This window comes from Empidonax traillii, unplaced genomic scaffold (genome assembly GCF_003031625.1).
Source record: "Empidonax traillii isolate 1590-97213 ecotype Southwest subspecies unplaced genomic scaffold, ASM303162v1 scaffold83:size2986645, whole genome shotgun sequence".
Classification (NCBI taxonomy): Eukaryota; Metazoa; Chordata; class Aves; order Passeriformes; family Tyrannidae; genus Empidonax; species Empidonax traillii.
Genome location: NW_020955276.1, coordinates 2,086,651 through 2,109,517, shown reverse-complemented (window position 1 = coordinate 2,109,517; position 22,867 = coordinate 2,086,651). Strand labels below are relative to the sequence as shown.

At 35.8% G+C, this 22,867-nt stretch overlaps 1 protein-coding gene across 43 annotated transcripts in view; it reads left to right on the top strand.

Moving 5' to 3' along the window:
* Positions 1 to 22,867, top strand: part of PTPRD (protein tyrosine phosphatase, receptor type D) — a 1,139,994-nt gene that overhangs the window by 290,882 nt on the left and 826,245 nt on the right. For all 43 annotated transcript variants that reach the window (XM_027881066.1, XM_027881067.1, XM_027881087.1 and 40 more), the window contains one exon: positions 5,776 to 5,883. The gene's annotated coding sequence lies outside the window, so the exon portion shown is untranslated. The remainder of the gene's footprint in view (positions 1 to 5,775; positions 5,884 to 22,867) is intronic.

Genomic DNA, 22,867 nt, shown 5'->3' with positions numbered 1-22,867 from the left:
ATTTGAATAGAGGATCAATGTATTTATTAACACCTTGCAATCTGTGAGGATGTGCAAGAGATATGCTCTCTGCATTGACCTATCTGAAATCTTGGATTTTTGTCAAGTTTCTTTCTATCTTAAGAAGGGACCCTCTTCTAGTGTAAGGACTTGCAATCTTATCTAAAAGATATTGAAGTTGATGAAAATCTTTTTTGTTAGGTCAAGAAAGCTTGGGAAAGATTTTTTTGAGAGGTCAGTATATAAGTAGGATACAGAGCTTACATCTTTGGGGGCAGCAGAAGGCTAATAAACTCATGTTCTCCAGAAGACATGATACAGAAAAAAGAGACTCCTTATGATTCTTTCCACAAAGAGGTATATGAGTATATGACTTTGTGCTGATAAATATAATTTTTCTATAAGGGTACAGTGACTGACAATATAAAGAGGTACTAGAAAAGCTGGTCATGCATTACAGTGTTATATAGTGCAAATATAAACTGATGCTATGAATTAAAAATTCTGAAATTTTTGTTGCATGTGAAAATAATAAATGAAGTTTACATTTCTGTTAGTGTTGTCAGTTAAAAAGTTACAATGTACACTTAGAGAAAGGACCATGGTGCTCAAGTCCTGACAAAAATTAGATGTATTTTAATACTTTTCTAACTTCTGTATTTTTTCAGTTTGTGGTTTTGTTACAACATTATTAATAGAAACTTGTATACTTAATCTACACAAACCCTAACAAACTAAGAAGGTTTAATTTGGAAACATGCTTTTCTTTTTGTTCTCTCTTTTGTTTGTTTTAGTTTGTTTCTAAATTGTATTAATATGTCTTTAGGAAATTATTCAATGGTGAATGTTTTGACACATTTAAATAAAGACAGAAATGAAGCTCTTAAATGCATAAAAAGAAATAAATATTCCATCACCGGGAAAACAAAAATTACTCTTAAAGGGTGTCACATACATTTAAAGTAAGATGTGTGTTCATATAGTTTTTTTTATTACTGGGTTGACACTGGCCAGATGCAGGTAACCACTAAAGCCGCTCTATCACTCTCCCTCTGCAACTGGACAGAGGAGAGAGAGAGAAAAAAAACAGCTAAGGATTCATGAGTTGAGATAAGAGCTGGGAGAGGTCACTTACTGATTACCTTTATGGGCAAAACAGATTCAGAGTGGGGATAGTACTTGAATTTATTACTAACAGGGTAAGAGCCAAAGAGTGAGAAATAAAACAGTCTTAAAAATACCTTCCCCCCACTCCTCCTTCCTTCCATGTTCTCCCTCCTACCCACCAGTGGTGCAGGGGGATGAGGAATGGGGGTTACAGTCAGTTGTTGTTTCTGCTGCTGCTCAGGAGAGGAGTCCTTGCCCTGCTCCCATGGGATCCCTCCCATAGGAGACAGTCCTTGATGGACTTCTCCAGTGTGACTCCATCCCTCAGGCAGCAGTTCTGCCCAAACTGCTGTCACGTGGGTCACTCCTCCATGGGGTGCAGTCATTCATGAATGAGCTGTATCGGTGTGGGTCCCCCAAAGGGCCATGAGTCCTATGTGGGAAAAACCTGCTCCAGCGTGGGCTTCCCTCTCCACAGGCCACAGGTCTCTGGCAGGACCCTGCTCCATCCTGGGCCTCCCACAGGGTCACAGCCTCCTTCATGCATCCACCTGCTCCACCATGGGCTCCTCCATAGGCTGCAGGGGGGTCTTTGCACCCCGATGGTCCCCCATGGGCTGCAAGGGCACAGCTGCTCCACCATGGGCTGCCCCACGGGCTGCAGGGCCTCGGTTCCGGCGCTTGAAGCACCTCCTGCCCCTCCTTCTGCACTGACCCTGGTGTCTGCCTTGTTGTTGCCATGTTCTCACTCCACTATTCCCTGGCTGGAAAATCTTCTACACAACAATCGCCTGTTCTTAAATATGTTATCACAGAGGTGTTACTATTACTCCTAATTGGCTCAGCCTTGGCCAGCAGCAGGAAGTCCATTCTGGAGCTGGCTGGCACTCGCTCCATGGGACAAGGGAATCTTCTAGCAACTTCTAACAGAAGCCATCCCTGTAGCCCCCCCCACTACCAAAACCCAGCCACAGAAACCCATTACAGATGTAATTTGTTCTATTATTTTGTTGTTTGCCTATGCATGATAAAAGATAATAGAAACATGAACTTTCTCCATGTAAATATATCTGGAGATCAAAAATGCAGGTAAAAGATGCAGAATAAATAAAATTTCAAGAGTTAGAAAAGCTTATGTAACCATAAATGTGGATGAGTTGTTAAAACCAAAAAACTGTATAATATAGGGTCATATCCCACACATGTGAATTATGGGATATAGCAAAAAACCCTCATTTTTTTAAAAGTAAATTATCAACAGCACACATATACCATCATTTCGTTCCAAAGCAATTAGAAAAAGCTTACTGAACTCTTGTTGTATTTATAGAAGCTGAAAGAATATTGTGCCATTTTTATAAATAATTTTCCTTTTTATATAATTTACACTACTAAGAAAAACATTTCTTAATTGGAAACAGTCACTGGTGTATTGTTTCTGTGATGTCTGAAGTGGGATTTCCTATTATGTCTTATGGTTTTAATAACCAATTTTCAAACAAGGTATAATAACAATATTCCATGTGGCATCTAGCATCACTAAAATATTTGCTTCCCTACATTTTTTTGAATATGGACTTCTGTGCCAGCATCTTGTCATTTTTTCTATCAATGGATTTAATAAAAGATATTACTTCTTCTCATGTCTTTTCCTTTAATGTCTAGCTGGTGTCTTTGTGCAGCAGTGTCGTAGGCCAGAACTGAATACATCACGGCCAGAAGCATATATGTAGATGTTGATGCTGAAGCTTAACCTTTTTCTAACACTGTCAAATGTATTGGCATCTGGCTTTCTCAGTCCATTTTCTGGGAAAATGTAAATGTTTTAGCCCTCCTGGCAGGGAATTTCAGCATACATAATAGAAGAGAGAGACAATAATGCACAGTGCTCCTTTGGTGACTAACAGAAGTAGCAGACAGCCCAAAGCGTCATGCTTATCTGTTGCTTTCTTTCAGGAGCCAAAGTGATGCTTCCTTCTGTTCCCAACTGATAACAAGTGCAAAATACAGGCAAAAATAGCTTTGTGCCAACTGCATCCCTATTAGTAAAGAAAAAAAAACAACTGCTGAGCTGATTGGCAAAAATATGTTGAAAATGTTCATAGATTTGCTGAGACTTAAATGTGTTGAACTGGAACTAAGGGAAAGGGAAACAGTTCTGGGAAAGAGGAAGAAGGCCAAAAAAAGGCATAGGAAATGATGAAGTATATTGAAAGAAACTATGAAAATTTTACCAGGAAAAGATACTCTGAGAGCAAATGGCACTTGCTTCACTGAAATCAAAAATGTGCACTCAGTTTGTTTCCCTACTACAAAAGTGTGGGAGAAAAATCTCATGATACTGCTGCACAAGTTTTCCAGTTAGCAGTAAGTTAGCAGTAACAAATTAGAAGAGATTTCTACTTCTTAGCTTCTGCTGATGATTCAGTGATTAGGTAATTGTCATATGTGTCCTGTGATCCTCTGCCTTGGAGAATTCCAAACTAGAGCCATTTGAAAATTTATCACTAGAATAATTTTTGGTAAGAAAATATTAGTTGATTGCAAGATATGTGAGGATATATAAAATAAAAAGTATTTATCATTGAAGCACTTTGTAGAGATTTAATTGTCTCTTTACCATTCTACTTATTTATCTTTGCAGTGTAAATGTATTTTAATAACACTAAATTACTTCTATTTCAATTTTATGCTTAGATTTGCCTGGACTTTTGTTTTGGAAAGATTATCAGGTTTCTGACAAAGTCTTCGGACACTTTGGGAATGATCCCTGTGAATAAATGTTTCGAAATTCAAAAATATTATAAGAGTTGGAAAAAAAGTTCTAGTTCAGTTCTGTTCTAGACAGCTATTTGTGATCAAATCTGTAGGCATTTTGAATAAACATTGTCTGTTCCTAAGAGGATTTATGTATGAATAACTTCCACTAAAGCTTGGACTGAAGGAACAACTACAAAATGGTTTCTGAGAGAGAGAGTATACAATTGTGTTAGTCTGAAATTACAGAGTGTTTATAGAATAATGTAGATGCTACATTTCTTGGAATTATATTAAATTCCTGTGTCTAAGATGGGCAATTTGATTCTTTCAATTAGAATTAGAATTAGAATATAGTAAGAGGAGCTTTCAGTTGTTAGGAAATTACATCATATAAATTTTATAGGAGTATTTCAGTTGTTTATAATTAATGAATTAGTTGAACAAGTAATTCAAATGCTTCTTACACATCCTTGAGAAGAAGTCTGGTGTGGAAATAGGTGCTTCTGTTCTGCACAGGAGAGAATAACCAATGACCATAACTCACTCTTTACACTGGTCTTATTGCAGGTTTTACTGTGAAGGATTGATCTTTCTGACCTTGTCAAGACTGCTTACATAGGTTTCTCCTCTATCTCATTATCACTTTGTCCAGTATATTCTGGGCCTTGTACCTATTCTGTGAGGGTATCTTACTGAGGAAAACAAGAGGCTTTCTTATGTCCCTATGCCGTAGCCTCTTCCATCCCTCCTTATTAGTTTTAGTACTGCCTTCTTCATGGAACAAATTACAGATCCTAGATCCATAGTGGCCACTCTGAGTTGGCTTGCACGCATCAGAGATGGCACAGTCAGACTGTGCTCATCTGTTTGCTTCTCAGACTGTTCACTACTCTTCAGTCTGCCCCCATCCTCCTGTAGCTCAGCCACTAAGCAGAACAGTTAATATATCTGGTCACACCTCTCACAGGCTTGCTTGCACCTGCTCTCCACCTCCAGGAACATCCCTTCAAACATTAAGAAACCTCATTGGTCATATGCTTTCACAGGAGCTCTTTCTGTGTGACTGTATTGGTTCTACCAGGTGCTAGAAGCTCAGGAGAAGCAGAGGACTGATTTTTGTTGGGTTGTCATCATACTGCCATGTAGCTGCCTGCTGCCAGGCATCTGCCTGCTGCCATGCTGCCATTGCTTTTCCTTCTTATGCCTGCAAATAGCTTTCATGAAGACATACCCTATTATTTTTACCAGGAACTAAAGTGAAACTGGTTGGGCTATGGTTTTCTGAATCTTCTTTTTCACACCTTTTTTGTAGATTGATAAAATATTTGTCCCTCCTTTAGTCATCTGGGACTTCTTTTTGTCTGAATTTCCTTTCAAAGGTGATACAGAGCAGTTTATAATTGAGACACTTTTTCATTAACCTTTTGTTTTAGAAGTAATTTGTCATAATTTTTAGGACTAAAGACCATAATAAGGTGAAGAAATTTTGAAAAAATAAATAGTACTCTAAGATCAAAATGAAACAAATTACAATATACATATAAATAAATGCTCCAGATAATTATTTAGTATATATTTATTCACAGATATATTTATTCACATAAAGTATGCATTTCTAAATGTTGATGCTGAGCAAATTAAAGTCAGAACACCTAGCAGTAGCAAATAGAAATGTTTCAGAGCAAAGTAAATGTAGGTATCTAAATAGCAAAGATTCATTTTCATTTTGATCTTTGAGTACTGTTTCTTTTTTCCAAATTCAGAGTTTGTCATTTTGATTGCTTCCATCCTTTGTATAGATATTCTGATGCACCCTTAATGTGGCAGGCAAAGATAATGTAATGAATGTCTTATTGCACTTGGAAGACAGTGAAAAAGAAAAGTAACTGATACAGTATTTTATTCCAGGTGGGAGTAAAAAGCAACTGCTTTGCTCGCCCTTTACAATCCAGTTAAGAATTTGACTGACAGAATGTTGGCACCAGCTGTGGAAGAACTGAACAGCCTCAACTCTGAGTAAGTGAAGTCTTGCACATTTAGAGCTTTATTTCAGACTAAATTTGCAAATTCTGTTTATTTCTAGCAACAAACATAAATTAAAAATACAGTTTCTAAGACATTTTAGAGCACTTTGGTTTCCCTTGTGGAATTCTTAAACATATCTTTAAATCAGTATATAACTTCCACTGTTCATGTTATTTTGCAAACAGGATGCCATCAAGTTCTGATTCCTCCTCCTTTCTAGACACTTCTAGCACTCACTGAAAGTGATAGCAAATTATTATAAAACATGAACATAATGCATATATTCAATGATCAAGAAAGTATAGATAAATACTAATCTATTGATGTAGAAGAAAACTGGTGAAAGAAAAGTAAATTTGGGTGCTGATGAAATGACCCTTCCTTCCTACTGCATTTCTCATGAGAGACAATTGTGGATGAGAGATAGAAGCCTTGGTTGTCTCAAAATGGTCTCTGAGGGAGCCCCACATTATCCTTCAGGTGATGAGAGCTGAGATGACAGCAGTGCTACCATCACAAAGTATAGAAATTATGAACACACATGAAAAAAATTTTAAAAATCTGCAGACAACTTCTTAATGGAAATATGTGGAGGGCACCACTGAATTAAAGCACAGTGCTCATCCTTGTAGTCTTAAATTTTTAATATGCATGGGCTTCAGTATCTCAATTTTACTTAGAATTGTACTTTTCCCTGGTTTTCTTTCCTGCTGTCAAAAAATCTACTTTTCTGTAGCTAGTGGGAACTTGCAGACAAGATAAAGGCAGTATGGTTTTCAGTTTGTCAGATCTGCATTTTACTCAAAGACAGATTTCTCAGTGCAAATCTATTTTGCTCTTTCAACAACTTCTAAAAAACCTGGAGCACTAGCCTGAAAAAGAAGAAAAGGATGAGAGAGAAAGGGAACAAGAAAGAAAGAGAGGTAGTGAGATTTGAGTAACCAGAAGAGATACTTACTTATGAGATACAAAGAAAAGATATGATACTGTAAAAAACTTTGAATGAAAATGTCAGTGTCACTGCAAAATTAACAGTTAGTTCATAATGCTACAATACCTGACAGTTTGAAAATTGCTCAAAATGTAAAGCTACTTGCATAGTGACTGCATAATAGAGAAGCTATACCGCATAATATTGCATAATCGAGAAGCTAAATTCTTTTCAGTAGCTATACTCATTTTGGATCACTAATTGCTTAACTGATTATTAGAAACTTCAATGGATGATTGTCTCCTTGGTCTATTGCTATTACTTATTACTTATTACTTATACAGTAGTTGCTACACAAAATAAAAGAATTAGAACTCAACACAGATTCTTAATTGCATTGGATAGTCTGTTAATATTCTCTAAAAGTTCTTTTTAGATTATAGAGGAGAAAGAATCTTAAAGTAGCATATTCTTGATTCAAACTGAGAATAATGTTTACATAAGCAGTTATATTTCTTTTCAAACTTTCAACTAGGAATTTTATTGTCTGTGAGTGTTTAATGTTTAATTTTTCTGAAACAGTGAGAGCATTCCTTCAGTAATTTGTTGATTGATAGCTGCATTTACAAAATCCCTTATTAATTATAGGCAGAATATTTTCTCCAAATCTTCATTACTCATTGAAACCAAAAAACCTGGGGCCTAAAAGAAGTTTGTTAGTGGCTACTAACAGATGAAGCCTTGCAAGATTTTAAACTAAATAATCCCTGAGACTTCTGGGAGTTCTTTGCCATTATCCAATTGCTGATAAGAGGAAGCAACTAATAGGCAAGATCCCATATGATTTATGCATATCTTTGCCAACTGCCAATCTTGAATGGTATAAATACCTAGAGAGGGGAAAAATCTCATCTAGTTAACTTATGACTGTTGCCTAAGTATTCTGGAGATTGCTATACCTGCTAAATATAATTGTTATAATTATAATATAATTATAATTATATTAATATAATATAAATATAATTTATATTATATTATATATAATATATAATATATAATTTATATATTATAATATAAATTATAATTTATTATATAATTTATATATATAATATAATTTATTATATATTATATATTATTGATATAATATAAATATAATTTTATAATTGTTGAAAATATGGCTATTTCTATGGCTATGAAATACCTGATATTTCAATATTATGATATCAGACAAAGAAATCAAAAGTTGATCTACTTCTCAAGAAGAAAAAAGTTTTACTTCATAGATGTGTGAATATTAAGCTGAAGCAATATAGTGTTGCAGTGAAGCAGTATGTTACCTATTTCTTCAGTCACAGGCAAAGTGAAGTTAGCACCAGTACTTCTGTACCAACACACTAAATTTTGCTCAATATTTCTTCCATTCTCTTTACTACATGATGCTAGAATCCTATGTCTCAAAAACCCATCTCAAGATCAAAGAAGCTGTCTAAATTAGTCATTCAAGCTATTTCAGGCTTCTGCTCAACAGTGCTTGGCACTCTGCTGTGTTTTATGCAATGCACTAAGTTAAGAAAATATCCCAGTAATATTTAAAGAAGGAAGAATATTTTGTCAATGAATTTTATTTTAAAAGCAGAGAAGCATAGGCATTGAAAATATTCAGCTTATTGATGTTTGTCAAATGGAAAAATGGCTTCTCATATAAGAGATGTATTTACATGGCATATCAGATGATCAGTATGTCTAACAGTATGAAAAAAATTATATGAAATTATCAGTCAATAAACACAGTGGTAGAAAAATCAAAACTCATCTTTGTAATGTGGACTTTGAGCAGCATACACATCCATTTGAAGCCTTAGTCACTTATAACAGTTTTATTTTATTTATTTGTTATTTCAAAGTGAAATTATTAGTTTAGAAATATCATAATAATAATGTGAGGCTGGTAAGTAACATTTTATTACTATTATTTTAACAGCTGCTATGTGCACTGTAGAACAGACATTACTCTAGATTACTCTAGACTCAGTATTTAACAAGTTTAGGAAAATCAGGGTCCATGCAAATCAGGCCTATCCAATACGATAGCCTTGATGAGAAGACTGCAGACTTCGGAAAGTCCTTTGCTGAAGTTTTCATAGGATCTTTGTTGCCAGCTTGATGATACATAAACCAAATAAGCACTCCACACTGTGTGTTGGAAACAGACTAGACTGCTGGTCTTACTGTTATGATCCACGATACAAAGCCCAGCTAGTGACCAGAAAGCTGTAATTTCTGTCAGGGAGAAATACCAAGACCAATAATGTTTAATTTTCTTCATTAATAGCTTAAATAATGGTGCAGATCATGCTTGCAGAAGACACAAAATATTTGTGGAATGATCAGTCTGATAGAAGTTAGGGCTTCTGCAGAGAACCCCATGAAAATGAATGTGAAGTCTTGCAACTGGGAGGCAACAGTGGAGGCTGAAGCTGATCAGCTGGAAAGCTGCTCTGAAATGATGACTCTGAGAGTTCTGGGGTCACTAGGCTGACCCCAAGGCAGCAGTAGACCCAGGCAGAGCATACTCCTATCCTTGACTGAATTAGCAAGGATGCAGTCAACATATATAAGAAAGTATGCACTGCTGTTCATGCTGTGAGATTGCATCTAGCAGGCTTTGGGAACCCCAGTATGAGATGGACATTGATGTAATGGAGTCCTGACTAACAGTGTGGTCTGGGGATGGGAGAATAGTTGAGCGAGAGGTGTGACCAGATAGATTAATTGCTCTGCTTGGTGGCTGAACTAGAGGAGAATGTGGGTAGACTAAGGAGTATTGAACAATCTGAGAAGGAAACTGATAAGAAATCTCACTGTGCCACCTCTGATGCGTGCAAGCCAACTCAGCGTGGCCACTGTGGAGGCAGGACCAGGATCTGTCTAGCGCCAGAGCAATATGCTTTAACTGGATGTGCTTTGCACAGAGGGCTTGGACTAAATGACACCCAGGAGTCTAAAGATTAAATAATTTTCAATTTTTTTGACAGTAAAAAATAAACAAAACTGCAAAAGAGTGTATATTCAAAGGCTTGACCTTTACTCAAGAAGAGTACATCCACGGCAATCTGTCAACTAGTCTTTGGTCCTTGTGCTTTTCAGAGATTCAGCTCAGATTCAAGTTATGTTAGTTAGCCTTTGAAAAAGAAATAGAGTTAATTTATTTAGAGGTATTTCCTTACTGTAATATATGGGCCTCTTTTTGTTCTGGATAACCTTCTTGAGTAAAAGTATCCAAAGAGAAATTATCAAATAATTAGGCTTGAAAGGGAACATATTGCATATTATTACAGACTGTAGCACCCCAGATTCTTCTTTAAATTGATATATATTCAGTACATAGTTTTCAAATAGTTCTCAAATATTAACTGGCATTGTGGTGAAAAATATTCACAGAACAAATAGAGTGGGATGAATAAGTTGTTTAAGGCATTTCTATCCTCTTGAACACAACAAATTCAGATGAACAAGGAGCATGCTAAGTTACATGTTTCACAAGTACTTCCAGAGAACAAAGTGCAAGAGTTAAAGCAAAAGATTACTTCAGATTAAAAATAAAGTCTGTGTATATTAATCAATTTAACTTAACACAATCTGAATGACAACAAAGAAAACCCACAAGAATTAAGGATATAGAATTAAAGATTATTGCTGCTCATGTTACAACATTTTAAAATAACCTGACATCAGAATACTTTTGTCTTGGTCTCTTTCTAGGCCATCTTTGTCCCAGTGACAGAATAAAAGGCAAGGGAACTGTTGTACTCATCCTACATTTGGGAACCAGGTCACAGCAAAATAGAGCATTTGACACTAGGAATCTGCTATTAACCCAGCAGTGGAACCTATTTATTTTGACCCTTGCTCAGGACTTCAGCTTTTGTCTCTAACAAAGGTTAACACTTTGCATCTGAATAACATCAGGATCAGATTTTCACAAGCTTTTAGTACCCTTACTGGATGAGGTCTTCTATTCCTGTCCGCAGAGAGTGCTTATTTAATTATCAACTGATTGTCCCTGATATTAGTATATACTGAAGGTGAAGGTTAACATTTTTGCAGCTTTCCTGAAGTCCTATGTGATGACAAAATTTGACAAGGTATAATTGGCTATGATTTCTCTCTTAATCTTATAATCTCTTATAATTGTTCCATTTATATGTGGGAAGATAACAGACTTTAGACACATATTGAAATGACAGTTCTCTTAGACACAGGAAAAGAGGAAATGTGACATTTCTCTGGACTGACTCAGATTATAAGGGCAAGAAGAAGCTTAGCTTCTGTCTCCCTATTTTTTAACCCTTTGAATAGGCAAATAGTGAGCATGGACATTCCCTTTAGTTAGTTTTTGAGATGTTACTTACATAGTATTCTCTGCAGGGTAAGAAGTTCTATTTCCTGTTTGTTCATCAATAAAAAATTTAAAAGTTATATGTAGATAAAACAGGGAACTTATACCCTTTAAGCATAATGAACATTTTGTCTGCAGTTCTTAAACTAAGGCTGTTATATATTAAAATTGGAGCTTGACAAGATTTTATGTAACTTTAAAAGTATTTTCTGAACAGTAGCATTGTTATGTAAATAACACCTTATTTAAAAGTGTTTGAAACCAGAACATTGACAAGATAGAATTTTAGGTACTTTTTTCACATTTATAAGTGCAGAATTTGCTGATGGATAATAGTGACTATACTGTATATGCAACAGAAATACAAGCTACTAAATAAATGGGGCAGTCTAAGAGCAGACCAAACAGTGATGGATTGAGAATATATTAATATCTTCTAGCATATAACTATCACTACCAAACATGTAGAAGTCTGACATCTTCTATTTTCATAAGTCCTGTGGAGAGAAACTACTCTTCTCTTTATGCAAATATGAAATTCAGGTGCAGAAAGAGCAATTAATTTCCCCAATGTTATACAGAATATATTTGGAAACCTAGGGAGATACTGTCCCAGATCCTATGTTAGAGTCTTGAAAATGAAGCAGGGCTGTCAGTAATACAGAAAAGAAGTAGTCCACTTTCATTTTCACATACAAACTTTTGTATTTAAAAGGGCAAAACAGTTTTGGAAATAATTTCTTGAAATGGTAGTACAGGGGTTTTTTGTCATATTGTACAGACTGGCATTATTAGAAGGCTAAGATGCATTTGTATTTCATATGATATACATCTTAAGAGGATTATTGAGCAATTTTCTATATATTTCAAGTCAGGTAATATCTGTGACTAAATTTTTGATGGTGTGTGTGTCTATGTGTCTGCATGTCTGTCTGTGTGTCTGTGTGTGATACGAATTGGTTAGATCTCTATTTTCATGCTAAATTGATTTCAGAAAGAACTTTGTGAGGACAGGTAAGTCCCCTTCCAGGAAAATCTCCTCCATCTAGAATTAAACACTCCATTCTCAAGTTGTATTCTCAATTTAATAGGATGAATAGTATGAACATTACTCATAATTTCAAATAATATAGAATATATCAATGAGAGTGATACAATTTGTTATTTAAGTGTACTGATATGTATTATAACCTCTGATATAGGATACACATAGCATATCAGCTAAACTAACATTAAAGTAGTCATATTTTGGTTTTAGGATTGCTTCCTGACTTCTTTTAAACACTATTAAATATATATTTTCTGACATGATGGTTGCTCCAGTTTTCATCTTACAAAACCTTTATTCCAACTGCTTTTCATTTGCCAAACTTAAACATTCAAGCTGACAGTTTTCATGCAAAGTTATTTGCCTTGAGCAGAATAATAAAGTTTCAGCTAAAACTGTTCAATCATATCGTAAGTGAGCTTGGACAAAATATATCGTTTTGTCCATGTCTTTTTAAAAAGTATACAGCTTTTACTTAAGATAAGCTATTGCTTCTGTCACTGGAAAACAGAATGATGTTTGACAAGGCTGTGGTTTGGTGTTGCTTCAATTTCTAGCAAAGGCTGCCGTACTTTTTTAAGGTGATTTGCTTCTGAAAATATCCATGTACACATTGTCTGTAAAACCTTGTTAGAGGTTTTTATCTGCATGGGGGATACCCCAATATCCATTGGCTTCTACATGTGACCATGCTGTCTTTTTGCCTTATGCTAAGGTGGCAAAATCTCGTTAAGGGGGAAAATGTAACACATTTTACATGTAAACCAAATAATTTCTTGTTAATATAACTGAAATATTGACAGTATAAATAAAATACTATTACTGGTCTGTTGCATATCCTTTTAGGATATAAAGTATGCTGAAGTTGTAATGATTGTTTAAAGTGAACATGCTTCCAAAATGGTGATTGTAACTCTTTGTGTAACCCTTCTTCTTCCCAAGATCCCTTACCTGTATCCTTGGAATGTCTAAGAGATAACTAGAAGCTTATCTATTGGTTGTTAACCCTTTGTTATCATTGGCTGTTTGTAAGACCTCTTGAACTCCCACTGGTCACTTTGTGATCCCCTGCAAAGGTATTTAAGCCATTACCAGAACAATAAAATCCTCTCTGCCTGTATCTCTCCTGCCTGGCTGCTGGCACTGGTGGACCCTCTGGGGGGCCACGAGGTGCCGCTGGGTAAAGGGGGGAGGGGAAGGGAGCACTGTTCCCCCTTGGAGCAAGGGGTAAAAGGAAAGGCCTCTTGCTCTGGGGTTCCCTCTCCCTATCCACCTCAGCGTTTGTCACTGGTCCAGATCTTATTATTATGCAGAAGGAAAGAAGGCAAGTTTGCTGATGACGCCACACTGAGAGGTTATGTTTACTCTTGAGGGATAAGAGCTCCTGCAGAGGGACCTGGATAGATTGGAGCAGTTCTGGATCTGACAATTTAAGAACATTTTTAAGATCTTTTTGTGTATCCAGAGGACAGCAACAAAGCTGATGAAAAGGCTTTGTTGCAGGAATATACACTTTGAGGAACAGCTAAGGACTTTGGGCTCATCCAGTTTGGAGAAAAAGAGGCTTAGGGGACATTGCTCTCTGCAGATTTCAGGGATAGGGATAGGATGCTTGGGGATGGTTCACATTGTGCCAGGGAGGTTCAGTCTGGACATTAGGAAACAATTTTTTACCTAGAGAGTGGTCAAACCCTGGAAAAGGTTTCCTGGAGAAGTTTTTGGTGTACCAACGCTGTCAGTGTTTAAGAGGCATTTGGATAATGCCCTTAGTAACATGTTTTACCTTTGGGTCAACCATTAAATGGCTGAGCAGTTCTACTGGATGATGGTTGTGTGTCCCTTCCAGTTGAAATTATTCTATTTTATTCTATTCTTAAAAAAAAAAAAAATAATAGAGGACATGTTTCCATAATCATCATAGAATCATAAAACATCAGATCAGAAGGGGTCCTCAAAGATCATCTGGTCCAAACTTTTGTGTCAAAAGCATGGTCTAGATCAGGTTGAACAGAACCCTGTCTGAATTTTAAGTGTCCAACTTTGTGGAATCTACCCCTTCCCTAGGTAGATTATGTTCTCACTATGAAAAAATTTTCCTCTAGTATCTAATCAGACTGTCCCAGGAGTAATTTGTGCCTGTTGCCCCTCATCTTTCCCATATGATTCTTTTAAAAAAGAATTTGTTTAAAGCTGTATGTCCTTTTTAAAAGCCATTTAAATCTGACTTACTGTTCTCTGCAAATCATTAGCATTCAAATAATGTTATTCAGATTGGCAAGCAGCCTACATGCACACAAACACATCACTGCTTACTACAGCAAAAATCACATGTTTAAACATTTACTGCTTCAAAGCATATTAGCAGTAAATATAACACCTGATCCCTCTCATCTCAACACATTTAGTGAGGTTGTAAAAAGCTCAGCAGTGTTCCAAGAGGGCAGCTAATACATCTGGGGTTTTTTTATCTGCCTTTGAAGTCCTTTCTGAAGTCTGTATGAAACTTGTTCCAGACGTGGTAAGTTTCAGGTTTCCCCATGAAACTCAGTCCTTGCAGGACAGATCAACTCAGTGTTGACCTATTGTATTATCACTGAAATACCTCACACAAACTGAACTTTAATTTGCAGTGGACCACAGTACAGTTCTTAGGCAATAATACAGGTATTAACTTCAAATTCCAAACGTGGGTGCTCACGTTCAGCAAAGGGAAGGCTGAGGAGTGATAATTACATAATAGATTCATAAATTATATCTCCATTGACATTTTTTGGCTTCACTGTCTGTAACCAGCTCTTCAGACTGAAACTGCAGTTTTCTCTGTTCACTCCAGCTAGTCTCCTCTGCTTCTCAGGGCTGCAAATGACACATGTCCGGAAACCACTATGCAAGTGTGTTCAGCTTAAACTCTGTGTGCTAAGTAGGTCTAATAAAACTGTAAAAAAAGAGATATTAGTGCATGTCTCTCCAGTCTGACAAAAAAAGTTGCACATTTTTATCTGGAGAAATAGCAGCTATTTACACAAAATAATTGGTAAAATAATTAGGAAGATTTCTGGATTATATGGAACTGTTACTTTAAATGTAGATTTTCCTTTTTAGTAGGTGTCCCAGGTTACAAAAAGATGTTGGAACCCACCCTTTCTTTTCTCTTTTCCCCAAATATGCTTACTAATTTCGACTGTGACAGGAATTTGAGATAAGAGAAGTGTTGTACTTTTATCCCAGGAGAAGAAAGTATCCCTAAGTACAAAAGACTGGAATGCTGATCACTCAGTCAAGGTGCAAGCTGAGGATGTGCAAAGTAACCACGAAGGTGCTAAGGGTGTGCTCACCCCCCACCTTGACACAGTTTTGGTCGCTTGGAAGGGACCAGACCAGTGTCAGGGTTCTTGACCTTGCCTCTGAATGGTATAAGGCAATAGTCAGGAGCTTGGAGGCAAAGCCACACACTGTGCACGCCCGAGGAGAAGGACACACGACACAGAGATGTGAAAAAGCCATCAGGTGAGAGCTGATCTGCCTTTATTGCTGCAAAATGGTGGGTTTTATAGGGGAAAGGGAAGAAGGATCTGGAAAGTAGGAGGGTAACAGGCAGAGCATGCAAATCTGCAGATAACTATTGGATAGGGGGTAATTAACTTTTTATAACTGGGTAGAGAAAACTGTAGGCTTCCCACCAAACAACCAATGAGGGATTGTTGCTGGGCCTGTGTAGACACCGGCAGAGATCATGCGGAAGGAGAAGAAACACAAAATGGAGGCTCAATCTACTTATAGATTTTGCCTCAAAGCTCAGTAATTAATGCAGTCCTCCAGGTAGTCGTTGTTCAGTAGCTATCTCTTCCAAGCTACTTCCATCCACGTAGCGTGCCTTCCAGTCAGTGAAAGATGTTTCCCTTTCCTCTGGGTCCCGGGTATCCCCAACACCACCTCAGGCTGCAAGCTTTGTATTAAATATGATAAGGAGAAAAATAAATCCTGCTAGGCAGAATAAATTACTTCCTCCTTACACAAACTACTCAGCTGTTAAAAATCCCCTCTATAGAAGCGTGGAGACAATTCACACAGAGTCTGAACATATTCATCTCAGTTGATGAGACATAATGGATCCATCTGTGCTGACACAACAGGCAGCTGTAAGATCTTAGGAGCTGTCAAAGACTCCTGAAATGTTCCATCATCCAGTGTAGAACTCCTCATCCCAGGGCAGGTACTGAGAGTGTTCTCACCTACCTAAGCCAAATAAAAGATCACACTTGAACTTTACTAGACAAAGGGTTTTCTTCCCTCACAGCATGGGATTGTCCTTGCTGCCTGGTGTTTCCACCACCACCACCACCTCTATGGATATGAACTGTGACCACCACTTTGACCAACAAACATCAAAATTGCAACAACAAGTTTCACTGCCACATCCAGCTCGTGTATCAAATCCTTCCAGTTGCCTGAGGCATCCAGAGCCCTGCTCTGACTGACTGTACTGGCACCACAGCCTCACTCCAGCGCCGACTCTCCAAACATTCCTGCTAGGTTTTATGGGTGTGGTAGAGGTGAACCACATGGAAGCGAGGTCATCTTGTCTCTGTCCTATGGACATGTGTGTTTTCTGCTGGGTGGGGGAGGCCAGCTGCCATCTCAATTTGGTCTGGTTGGCAGGGCTTGGGAAGTTTCTCCTCATCAGTTTGTTTGACCCAGTTTTGTCGGTGCTGTTATTAGCAATCTTCTTGATGAAGAATTTTTTAAATTTGGTTTGTGGGTTGTTTTTTTTTTTTTTTTTCACTTACATCCAGTATTTGATCTCTCTCTGTCCTGGAGAAACCAGAGGTATTGAATTCAAGGGAGGAGACTTCTGTCTCTACCCCACCAAACTGTGTCAAATCAGGATGGTAGGGAACATTTAGAAAAGATTATTCTTCTGCTTAATATGGCTGAATATGTAGAAGAGAAGCTGTCCTAGCTAAAGATAACTATTGTGCAGGAAATTCTTCAGTTTAACACTTACCTTGAAGTGTTTAAGGTAGTCCTTGTATGAGAATTAGTAGCGACAGAACAATAACACTCCTCCTGTGGTAATGGACAGCTGGATGATGATGGACAGACTTCCTGCAGTAGTATGACATTTCTGGAGGATTTTTGTGTGACAGATGGGATACCACCTGCTGACAATTCAAAGGGGCTATATTAACTTTATTGAAAATATGAAACTCTGAAACATGCGTAAATTAAGGATCTCATATCTTTTGCCTCTGTAATATGTCAGGATATATCGAGATTTAGGAAAAGGGGAAAAACAGAGGACAACTGACTCATTTGAAAGTTATTTCAAAGTCTTGACTATGTAGAAAATAAAGGATACTGGAACTGTGTGTGAATTATTAAACTGGATAAAGGTCTTTAGAGATAGATTGACCATAGCTATCACTATTAAATCTAATATGGATATGCCTGGCTTTGTTACCTTCATGAAAAAGTAGCTTCCTTGATGCATCCAGTGTAGGCTTACTTCAAGCAATAAACTAAATCAATCTTTACCAAACTTTGATTTCTGAATGTCTGCAGAGGAATTAGGTGTACTTTAAATTTACCTTTTCTGGAATATTTTTAATTAAGTGTATTTGTACCAGAAAGCCTCCATTGGAATGTTTGTAGAAGGCCAGCATACACACACATTTTGCTTATGTAAAGCATAGTTCTAACTAATAAGAATTTCCACTTTTTAAGTATGATTACTGTCTTGTTTTATTAAAGGTATAAAAACTAAAACGTTCTTTTAAATGATTAAAAAAAAGTGTGTGAGGAACTTGTAGCAACAGGTAATCCCTAAAACTGGACACATTATAAATTTCAGCAGAGAAGCCTATGTGAAAGAAAAAAACCTAGGAAAAATATGCAATGCAAAAGCAATTAGGAAGATGGTAAATAGCAAGAAAGACCTTTAGTCAGAGGTAGCCAGTTTGCAATAGAAAATTACTGTTTTCTGGAGAAAAATGTTCTAAAATAATTCTAAGCTTCCAGAACGAGATGGCAAACTCCCCCTTATTCTTCTTTATGTATTCAATAGGTGAAATTTGTTTACTACTGAATAGTGCTATGCGGCATTTTGCTCATATTACTCGTACTGAATACATCTCTCCTGTAAGATAATTTTCTCTAAAACCATTGTGACTCATTGAAGAACAAAGAACTTGTCACCTGAAAAAGGACATGCAAATTCTTTTCTTTAATGTTTAGAAGAGTATTATATTTCTTTAAGGTTCCAGGCCCAGGAAAGATGGGGCAAGTAGCTGACCCATTTAGCAGTAAAAAGGAGTAATCTGGTATAAGAACTAAGTTCTACCTGTTGAAAATTTTAGGTCTTCACCAGACTTAAGTGTAAGTTGTCTCCTGTCTCATGCTAGTCAAAGTGCTGGTAATGAAAAAAGCATCCCTTTTCTTTGCTCTACCTTCTTTTTTCCTGGTAACTTTGTATTTAAAAAATGGAAATCTGTTTCAGAAGACATTGAAGTTAATCTAAGTAATATCTCTTGTAGAGCAAAGATCATAAGAGTTCTGTTTGTTTTGCATTATTTACTTATTTTTCTGTTGCTATGAATAATTAAGATGTGTGAAAAATATAGTCACATAAGCAATAGTTCACAAACTACTGACTAATTCATTGATTACAGCTGCTTTGAAATATGAGTACAATTTCTGCTGACACTTACAAGTAACATGATTTACGGGCAACACTTTCCCAATTAACATTATAATGTATAACTTTCTTTAAAAATCATATTACTATGTAAAACATATTAAATAGGCAATAGAATTCCTATCAGTAGCGCCCAGATATTTATGTTGCAGAAATTCACAGTTATTTAAATATTTATAAAATGAGAGTTTAGAGAATCACTTTTGAAAAGCAGTTAATAATGAACAGACATCAAGGGAGCCATCATTATAACAGCAAAATGCTGTGCAGTTCCAATAACTGTCCTGCTGCAGAAGCAGGCCATCAAATTTAATTAAAAGCAGTCCAAAATAAACTGAAAAAATGAACTGCAAAAGCCTATCCTTTGCCAGCAGGTGTAGGCAAAGAGAAAGAGAAGTGAGAACCTTGAAAGTAGTAATGACTTGATAAGCCTTCCTTCCTGCAACCAGTAATTCGTTCTGTCAGATTTTAGTATCAGTTAAACTAGATTAATAAAACAATCACTGATTCTCTATCTTAAATCTTTATGCACAGTCCTTTTCTTATGGAATTCAATGATAAATGAAAGTCTGATAGGGTCAAAATTAATTTCCTTGCATGCTCATTTCTTTTAAATAATTTTGTTATGTACATTAGCTAGGCACAGAGAAAAGCAAAACAACTTAGAAACAGAGATAAACATTTTTATTGAATTTTTTTTTGCCCTTTCAGGGAGGTGAATATCTTTTTATCCTACAAAGGTAGATATCATCTGGAAAGTGAAGTATTGACATCTTCATCTGCCACTAGAGGTTCCCATGGTGAAATGAAAGATAAGGAGAATTATTTGTAATGTAATAGGGCTAGCAAATTTATTGCTGCTTTATATGCTCAGATTAATGTGGATATATGCAAACTGTACCACAAGGACAGAACCAATTTACTTTAGATCATTTTATTTTTTATAATAATAATGTTTTAATGAAGCTAAATCTTCCCTGCTGTGACCTTATTATGTTTTTCAACATCAGTTGGAAATAGATTATGTTGAATTGTAACAGAGCTCATGAAGCAGCAGGAATTCGTAGGCAGAAGATCAATTTTATTTTAGTGGTCAATACAGAAATAGGGGGGAGGCAAAAGCCAAATAGATTCTAGGAAATTAACCAGTTGAAACAAAAAAGTAAACTATTTTCTTGTCAGTCAACATTACACACTACAGTTCTTATAGAGGTTGTTAAAGACACAGTAGTTTATAAAGATGGAAGTTTCCACCCTAGTCGATATTTCAGGAGGATTGGCATTATCTTACAAAACAGAGTGAAGTAAATTGGAAGTGGTATGTTAAAAGACTAAATAAAATTTATAGCAATATGACTGAATATTAACTTACTCTTTGGTAATTAATCACCCTTTATGGAATTAAAAGAAGTGGACTAATTAAGAAATGTGCAATTTACAGCCTTCCATTCAATTTCCATCTGTTATATGAATCTGAAAGGTAAATAATAATTCATTCAAAATACAAATCAAAATTTCCACCATTGTAATTTCTTTTCCTTCATCAACAGTTGAAGCTTGTGCTCTTGAGTTCAGGAAAAGGCAAACTTTCAAGAAAGATTTGCATATAATCCACTAGATATTAAAAAAAAGTGCACTTAAGATCATTCATTCTTAAAGAAATTCCAAATTATTTTCTGTTTTGTTATATTCAATTTTAATACCTTTTACATTAAAATACTATTAAAAGAAGAACTCCAAGAGACATGAAAAGAGAGTCCACTATTCTCACTTATATTAAGAATCTTATTTAATGGGTTATGCAGGAAGATTTTCTTGGATGTAATGCAAAGCAATAAAGTAATGTTCATGGTAGAATTCCTTGTACCACTGATATACACAAGGCCTGCCTGCTATTAATGTATATAACTCTAATTATTTTAACTTGTTTTCCATAATTCACAGTGAGACAAAAAATGTATATGGCACATTGTAGATCCTAAACAAGGATGTAGAAAGGATGCATTGGTCTCCAAACCTTGATGTGATTCTTGGCAATGAGATGTGCCCAGTGTACTTTCAAGCAGATGTGGACACGTTAGTGATTGCTCTGGTGCAGTCAGATGATAAGGTAGTCAAAAGTCTTGGGAATAAATACAAGAAACATATTGTGATAACTTCACTCAGTCTGAATAATATTTAGCAGCTGAGGTACTCAGACTGAAGAGATATCTAGCATGATGTTAGAACTAAATCTGAAGCAAACATGTGCTAAGGTCTGTAATATTCTTCACATTCCTACTGGCCCCACCTGTGAAACAAGACACAGAGGATAGGAATGTCCCCACATGTCAGCCACCTAAGTCAGGTAAAATTGGTACAATATGCCTGTAATCAGTGTTTTCACAGTCACCTGTAATGAGAAAGTCGACTTTTTCTAGTAGGGATAGATGGAAGAATTCTCTTATGCCATGACTCAGGCAGCTTAGGTTGCATCTATGTTTGCTCTATTTCTACAAAGTTATCAAGAAATGGTTTGTGAGAAGTGATTGGTGCATACATTTTTCAGTTGGTTGTGAAGTCTCTATTCTTTTCACAATTCTGTATAGAAAACATATTTTTCAAAGAAAATGGCCAACAACAATATTACCTTGGGAATATAATTATGCTAAAGATAGTGGAGCTATGTTTTCAGATGACACACCTCTATTTATAACTTGAAAGTCTTTTGGTTTTTATTTGTTTTTCCTCTTCCTCCTTTCTCTTCTTTTTTAAGTGAAAGCTTCTTTTTATGCATAAATTTAAAATTAAGGTTGGCTTTTCCTCACAAGTCTTTAGAGTGCAAATCTGTGTCCAGAATTGCATAAAATCAATCAAATGTAGAGCCAACTTATAGAGGATAAGTTAACTACATATTCTAGCTTTATTATCAGTGGGGTACTGTCTCTAACAAAATTAAATTGATTATTAGCTACCATTCTTTAATCAAAATAGCTTTTAAGTAATTTACCAACCAGTGCAATTTTGTTCTTTCTTTGATCTTCTGCTTAACCAAGGGAACTTATTTTGTGGTATCTCAAAGTTAACTAAGTTGAGATCAGCTTTTCCAATGTGATTTAATTAAAAGATATGGCCATGTCTAAAATTTATCATATCGATGGGGTTTTTTTTTTCCTTTTCCAACTGAAATGTTATTTTTTTGCATTTATTTATTGAAGTTTAACCAAAAAAAAAAAAAAAAAAAAAAAAAAAAAAAAAAAAAAAAAAAAAAAAAAAAAAAAAAAAGAAAAAAAAAAAAGTAATCCAGCATTTTCAAATAAATTTAAAAGAGTCCAGGAAAGAAGAAAATCACTTACAGGCATACTTACTTACAGGCATACTTTAAAGCCTAGATGAAGAAGTAGTAATAAGAATGCAGATTGAGAGAATTTTTTCCCCTGTACTATCAAAATACTAAAAATATTCATAATTTACAGAAGGAACAAAAAAACTGAATGCAAACAAATTTGCAAGGATAGTGTTAGCTGACACTTTTGAGTGATGACTGACTTGATTCTAGGCAGTTTTGACTTTACAAACACTAACTAATCCTTGCCTCTTCCTTGATAAGAAATGCTTGACACATCATTTAACATATAAATACAATATCACATTGAGGATTTTTCCTTTCATGTTTCTGTTTCTTTCTGTAAATGTCGAGCTATTATCATACTTTGCATACTTTTAAAGTGCCATCTTTTCAACTGAAAAATTGAGCTATTTATATTAAGCTAGTGCTAAAGACTGTCATTCAACCTGTACCTTTGAATTCTAATTTGAAACCTACATATATTGTGATTAATTTGCATTAGCATGTTGTTTCATTACCTTTGCCCACCACACTGAAGATACATTGCTGAGCCCTCAGGCATTTAAGTGGTCATT